Consider the following 8,079-nt stretch of genomic DNA (forward strand, 5'->3'; position numbering starts at 1 on the left):
GATAGCACATCACCAGACTGTCCACTGGCACACACTGCTGAATCTCTATCCAATTAGTTCTTATCCATTAACAGTTGTGGGGATATAATGGCTGTTGTATGTGGAAGGTGTGTGTATAGGTCTGCCTGCCCATATGAAAAACAATTTGATTTTTTTACCCTCCTGATATCATTCTTTATTTAACAGCTCTTATGGTGTGCATCACAAACACTTAAATGCCAAAATTACTTTAAAGCAGCCTATTTTATTACAAATAAGAAGGGATCCTAAAATGCTATGGTTTGGCAGAGTAATTGTATGGCAACACATTTGGCTGTTTTTGTGAAAAGCAGTAAGCAAGCACATGCTGATTCCTGCCAAACCCCGCGGAGCTGTGTGCAGACTTCCAGGGTCAGAAGAGTTGCTCTCACACCTACTTGCCAGAGCAGCTTCACAGCTTCCCCATCAGCATGGAAAATGTAACACAGGTGTAGGCCCCAAAGCCAGTCTCCTGGCTGAATATTAACAGAAAAGGCCTGTCATATGAGATGTTTACAAGTTAAGTTCCCTTATATGAACAACTTCTCTAGAGATGGAATCAGCCTGAGGAGGCTGATTCCATCTCTACCTCCCAGTTCTGCTTTGCAGACTTGAAACTTTTGCTGTGGTCCACTCCTCCCTCAGTTTGGTACACATCTTACACCAAGGTGCATCAGAGCAATATGTTTGTTGTACCAGAGCCACTGCCCTGGGGCAAGGAGAACAGATGGCAGGTGGCTGGGGTACACCTGGAGTTGTTTGCAGTCAATGTGTTTTTCCCAATCAATCCCTGACTAAGTGTGTGCACTGTCCTTCAAAACCACTGGATGTTTACACAAAGATCAGGGCTTGGGAGAGGCAGTGGATTTGCAAGGGTTTTGTAGGACTAGTCAGTGTAGAAGCTCTTCCCCTGCTGTGCACCAGGGTGCTTCCCTCAATTCTGCTGAAGTGTTTTACATTTACTGGAAATAAAGCAGGAGCAGGGAGGTCCTGCAGAGCAGACAAGCCTGGGTGGATCCTGCTTTCTTAAGGACTGTATTTGCCCCTTGAGATGTGAAGCATTTTCCTTATAGAAGCCAGGACATCAGTTTGATGCCTCTGCTTCCCCTGATTCCAGCCAGCCCCTTTCTCCCCACACACCATGACTGCTTTTGTGGTCCACTCTTAAGCCCTCTACCCAACCAGTGTTTGGAGGGAGGGCTTATATAGCACTTGCTGCAAACATGGACCGATGGTGATTTTTGGTGATTTTCCTTTCTGTGTGAGCTCCAGTCAAGCTAGGCATTTTCTCCTCTTTTCTTCTCTTACACTTACACTGTGGCTATGTGAGGGACTTTAGACCATAGCAATGAAAGAGCAACATCGATTGGCATGAGAAAGAAGTCAGGAGTTTACAGTGAAAAAAAGAAAGAATAAATCTGCTGTGACTGGAGACTGTTTCCTTCTCTCCTTATCAAACCACAAATGGGAAAACCCCAGCCACAGCTCACTTTTGTTTATTTCTCTTACTTTTGCAAATGTTTGACAGCGTGGCTTTTAGGAAGGAGAGAGTGTGTGAACGAATCCTGAAACCTGCCTTTGCCCTGTTATCATACCAGCCAGGAGGCAACAGGAGCATAGCTGTGAGAAGGGTACGGTGGAATGAGCCTGGAGCAGGGATCCTTTCAAGCCCATATAGAGCAGAAAGAGCCTTTATCAGTGCCTCTCCATGTGGAAAAGGGATTGCATTCCAGTTTTGTCTTCACTGCCACAGCTGCAGTCTCCCCAGGGAACAATAGAACATTTACCAAAATAAGGAAGGCAGTTGTGCCAAACTCAGAATGCTGTTGGGTTGGTTGTTTTTTGGAAGGGAAAGCTCTGTACAAGTTGTCCATGAACTCAAAGAACAAGGTGGCAAGTGGGTTCTTGGAAACAGGCCACATTTATAGATGCCTTCTGAAGGCAGCTCTGATTTCCTACCACTCTCCAGAGTCTGTTGTGGGATGCATAGACATAGTTCAGGGTTTGATCACAGAAAAGAGGTCAGACAGACCTTTGATCAGATCAGTCTCTGCTTCCTACCTGTAACAATTCAGAACAAGAACCATCAACCCAGCCGGTCCTGAACTCCTACAGGTTTTGTTAGGTAGAGTCTGGACTCATGCTAAACCTGCCTTTGGAAAGTGAAACACACTGTCAGTTTTTCCCAGCTCTGTTCAGCTGATTTCTATCCTAAATTAGATATCAAGGTTAGATTGCAGTGTGGGTTAGATTGCACCACCCTTCTACACACTGTGCTACTATTGCATGGGAAAAAGTTACAAATCAAAAATAACTCTATAAATACAGCACAGGGTGTATTCTATGTCCTTCCCATGACACCATTTCGGTTGCATTTGCTTTTCAGTATGGTTTGTTTATTCTTTCATGGGTGCTTCCCCCCAGACTAAGTTGGCAGATCTAAAGATTTTTACTCATCCTCAGGTGACTGGGTCCAGTGGATGCTTTTTCAGTTGTGGAGGGCAGGTGCGTATGGGCCATTTTTCCAAAGGGTCTGTGCTGCTGTTTGGCTGTGTCTGCATTCAGCTTGCTATTGTATCTCTGTGGCCCTTGGGAATTACTCATTTCTTTGGTTCCCTGAGGTGACTAGCCCAAAGGAATCAGAGAATTGTAGTTGCCTGTTGTTTCTGACTGAGAAGATGCAGATCTAAACTTTTGCTTACTAACACAAAAATAGTAGAGAACATGTGTAATTCAGTCTGAAATCTGTTCTTTTCAAAATTTCTGGTTGAAGGTACTCAAACAATACTGAAAAGTGATATGCTTACTTCTTTTTGTTACTCCACCAGGTTTTTCACTTAATTTGCTTCTTTATGTTCTTCATTTTCAAATCAGAAAATGAGATAGGAATTTTTGCCAAGCTCATTTGCTGTCAGGGACTGATTATGCTTCCTACTGAATACAGTGGAATCTTGATTTTGCTTTTCAGGGTTAACACGAATGTTTTCTTTTAGATTTTTTTTTTTTTAATGCAGGCTTGTATATCTCTTGTTCCTGCACCTTCTTTTTTTTGCATTGAATTTCAGCATCAAAATTATCTCAGATCTCAAAATGTGAATTAAGGGAAACAAAAAAGAACCTGGATTTGACATTGAATTCTAACTTGCATGTGATTTTTCAGGCATAAGTCATCTCACTTTCACATTAAATACAATCTGTAGACTGGCACTGGCCTGGGAATCAGTCTGGAATAAGACCAAGAAAACCTGGCTGAAGTGTAATTTGGGGTTTCATTGTACATGTGTCCCATTGATACAAAAACTAGAAAAGAAAGGCAGGCTCAGCAATGCAAGACCTTACCACTGCCCTGGCTCCAGGCATTGCAAGTGCCACGAACAGAGCTGTCACCATAGGTGCCCAGGAGAAACAACCAGAAGTAGTTGGATTTTGCCCATCATTTCTCTCCAGCTGGCTTGCTCTGAGCCCCAGGGGTTTGATGGGAACATCCCCAAAGTCTTCATCATTTTTTTGCCCTTGTGAGTTTGTCATTCCTGTGTTGTCACCTGCTTCCTAAGTAATAAGTACAACTGCCGGTAACCAGGTCCTCAACACCACTAAATTCACCAAGAATAAGAACTTTTATGAGCGCACATCTAGTTTCCATACTCCAGGCAAAAGCAGTGTTAGGCAAAGCAAATCTTTCCAGGGACAACTCTGCTAACTACAGCTGAACTCCCCTGAGCACATTTGACCCATGCTTCGAAAGGATTATTTGTTGTCATGTGCTGTCCGTGTCCTTGCACATCCACACACTGCAAAATAAAATGTTCTGTGAAGTTTTGGCCACCCATCAAAATCAAGATGATAAATTTGAAACAAACATCTCCATATTAGCTGGTGATTGCCATATTGTTGCTACTAGCAACAGCTGCCCCGTTAGTGTTTTAAATAAACACTCCACTTCTGTACTGCTATCCCATTTTTAAGCATGACTACCTTATGAGGATTTCTGAGAGCAAATGCTTCTCATGGCACGGGTTCTGCCTCCTGCTGCAGAGCATCACGAGGTCTCTGGGAGGAAGGGACGTGCAGGGAGTGGAGGTGCTCACAGGGCAGGCCAGGCTGGCCTCTGGCACCAGCTCCACCAGCACAACTGGAGGGCACTGAGGGCTGCCACACCCAGAGCCAGGGCAGCCAGGTCCTCACCTTCACATTTGCAAAAGCACAGTGACATTTCCAGGACAGGAAAAAGGGAGAAATTCCCACACTGCAGGGCAAGAAGGAGCTGTGATCTCCCCCTTGGGAGAGTGGGTCAGAGGAAGACAAAAGACTTCTGAGTTCAGCTATTTGACCCATTGCTGGAGAGGGCCCAGCTTGAAGGTCAGGCTGTTCCCTTCAGGCCTGCGTTCCTACAAAGTCAGCCATTAATTTATGCTGCTGACATGCAAACCAGGTGCTGTTACACTGCCTTTACTCATTCTGCCTGTGTGTGCATGCTCTGGACCCTGCATTTGCTTTCAGTCCTGCAGTCTCTGCACAGGGATGACAGTAAGGACTATGTAGAGAAGGTACCCTGCATGCCACAATGTCCGTTTCCCTGTTCAGTGATGATGGAGGCTTGAAAGGAAGACTTTGTTCTCCATTTCCATTTCCTTTTAAAGGTTTGTGCTTTGTTTGAGCTTTACTTTTTCTCCCACTTAGCAGAGGATGTTTCTTTGGGATTTTTTTTCTCTGAAAGCAATACCTGTGTGTGTTCTTACAGTCACAAAATGCTTTACTGAGAAATGGCAAGAAATTCTGTGAGAGGAGGATAGATCTTTAACCAGGCCAAATGATACAGCTACAAAACCATTCCTCAGGTCTGAAAAGAAATGTCTGTCTTCACTCTCAGGACAAGTTGAGAAGAAATGCTCTGAATTTTACCAGATCCATTGATCAGTTACTTGTTAAGAAAAGATCAGATACCCCAGAATTACCTCAAGAAGGATCCTTCAGAGAGAGATTGAATCCTCTTTCCTTTAGGCAACATAAGATCTCAAAATGCTAAGCCAAAAGATGTACAGTTCAGCAACTGTTGTAACATTTGTGTAAGCCAGAGACCATATTTGCTACAGAATCTTAGTTCTGCTTGTGCAACACTGTGAACTGATATTTTCCTTGTGTAACTTAATTAAATGTGGTATTCAAGCAATAAACATGAACACTCATTATCCTGTAAGTTATGCTAAACTGAAGAGGATGGTACGTGTGTCAGGGAGTTCTTCCATTTAGTATGTGGCAGGGCAAAGTGGCAATCATTGCATTATACAAAAATCTCCAGAGTTTATCTTTCAAATTTAACCTCTTGGAATCATTACATTACCACCTCCAGTGCTTTGCCCAGCAAAACAATGTTTGAAGTTACAACATTGCATAGTAATTGACACCTGTCTGGGCTGGTTTAGGAGAGCTGGATTGCTGGAAGAGGAGTTTGCAAGGCCTTTCTTATGTCCCAGTGGTTGTTCCTCCTCCCTCCTCCCTGGTTCTATTTGCTTCCAGAACCAAATATTCCCATAGTTTTCTTTGGTTGAGTGTGTGCTGCAACATAAACCTGTCATAACTGTGAGACTGACATGAATAAACAATGCAGATAATATTTTCATTCTGGCCTTAAAGGAACAGTTCTAATGAACGTCACAAGCATGGAAAAAGTCATTCCTTTAACAATGGAACATGCTTACTCAGCGCTCAGTAATCAACCCGTAAATGTAAACAAGCTACAACACAGTAATCCCCCTATTAGGGAATTTTCAGACTAACCAAAGACTGTAATTGAATCTTCGTGTTGAGATTTTATGGGTGAACTCTGGGAGATGCTTCAGTTTGCCCTTTGATTTTCCAGGCAACATCTGAAAGGTAGCCTGCCTTCTTGCTGCCTCAGTTTCTTATTAATAATGTGCTGAAAATAAAAGGTCACTGCACTGCACAAGGTTCTTTGCTATCTTTTGGTGAAAACTGGTACATACAGGAGAACCCTGTAAATAGTTCAGCAGCTATTGCCTCTCCTGCCTCCTGTGCGCTACACAGCAAAGAGAAGACTTTAATTTTAGCCCTCCTGGCAAACCTTTGACAAATGAAAGCATGTTTTGAAGTGCCTCACCCGTGAGAAAAATACTTTTTTTTCTGGGCATTATTTGTTGGGACAAGAGCTTGTCCCTCCAAGGTCTTTTCAGTTCTGCTTGCCACATCAGAATGCAGCAGTCACCTTCTGGCCATGTCACATACACATTTATTTTAAGCATGAAGCTCATCGTCGGGATAATATATGAAAATGTGACAACGTGTGCCAATGAAATAAACATTTAATATGGTGACTACTGAACTGGCCATTTAATCTAGTTTGTGTAATTAGAAACATTTCTGAGCATGAACTCCCCTCCCTGTGCCTGGCCTCTGGCAAGGTATCTGACATGGGGACTCCAGCATGATCATAGCAGAGGCTATGCTTTCATCATCAGGCTGATAGTGGAAATGGTGTCACCTGATGTCTACCTGCCCTATGAGGAATTGCTTCCTTCAGTATGAGCTTGGGAAGAGCTGCATGGCACTGAAGTAATTGCAACTACTTTGTATCTTCAACCTCCTAAGAAGGTCCTTGCCTTATATATTCAGGATAGAAGAAGTGCTGAAGGTAAGCTGCAAATTCCATAAACTTCATATTTAATCTTCAAAAAGTCACTGGGATGGTGACTGGATGGATATATGTATGGAGATTGACTACTTGCTCTGTATCCCAATGACAAGCCAGTGAACACTCTTTTCCACCACTGTGACACCACCTGTGTGAATGTTGAGACATTCAGTATGCCAGAGGATTTGATTCAGTTCATCACTTTGCTGAAAAGTGCACAGACAAGTGCTTAGCTGAACATGCTGGGCTGGAGGAAGAATCAAATACTTATTGGTACCAAGGCAGAAATCACTGCTTTAGTCTTATAATTAGTCGGTTTGTCCCTTTCCTCAACTCATATCATGAACCAATGAAAATCATTGCATTTGGGCTAATACATCGCTTCAGAGCTTGAAATTCTGCTCTTTCATTTTCAGTACACTGCAGTACCTGGTCGAGAGACAAGGCCCATTTTATACCCAACAAATTGCTGATTTTTAAGAGCAGGGGAAGAATCCAATAACAAATAGGAACAATATCATCTCTTTGGTCAACCAGTGCCTTTTTCTTAGCTTACCTTATAGAAATTTGGATGTGGTTTGACCAGTGTTCTGGGTAGATAAGGTGATTTTAATGAAAGTAAGAAAAAAAACCCCATGCCTGTATTTTCCAGTTTAGTTTCTAAATGCTGGATGATATTGTACTTACTGAAAAAAAAAATCAAAAAGTTTCACCAGCTTGAAAGTAGTTGCCTAATTTCTTATACAGAGATAATTCATTAAAAGGAAATTACAGTCAGACACTGGTTGTTCTCCTCTCTTCCTTCTCTTTTTTATTCTTTACAATTGTTTAGCAGATCCAAGTTTTAGTTCCTCAAAATTCAGTTTTTGTTTGTTCTCTTTTTCTCAATGTACAAGATGCCACCAGTCTTGCAGAATGAATTTTCCCGCCAAAATTGCCTTCTGTCACAGTGGTTTGTATGGCTGTTTCTCATGTAGGAATAACGAAATAGGGCCCCAATCCTACAGCCTGGCTCTCCAGGCATCCCAGGTATAAAATACCACCATTATGTGTAGGTGATGTTCAAAATTAAACAGGGATAAGTTTCCAAAGAAAATGGGGAAAAATTCCAGGCCTCTGTTTTTGGATTGTGACTGTATCAGAGAGCACTTATAAAAGCCTGCTGTCATGAAATAGTCTATTATTTTTCCTAAAACTTCTGTTCTCAAAATGGGGAATTTCCATTAGGAACCACGGAATGGGGGTTTCACAATGATACACATGTCTGAGTGCTCTGCTTTGTATGGTATGGGTATCATCCTAGTCCCTGTTCCTTGGAAGAGAAGGGGGTATCGAAACAGCACATGCCCCCTGGTGGGATTTTATCTCCTTTGCAACAGCTTCTGCACCATGTCAGTGGGAGCAGGCTGGGG

The sequence above is a fragment of the Serinus canaria genome, chromosome 3 (genome assembly GCF_022539315.1).
Source record: "Serinus canaria isolate serCan28SL12 chromosome 3, serCan2020, whole genome shotgun sequence".
Classification (NCBI taxonomy): Eukaryota; Metazoa; Chordata; class Aves; order Passeriformes; family Fringillidae; genus Serinus; species Serinus canaria.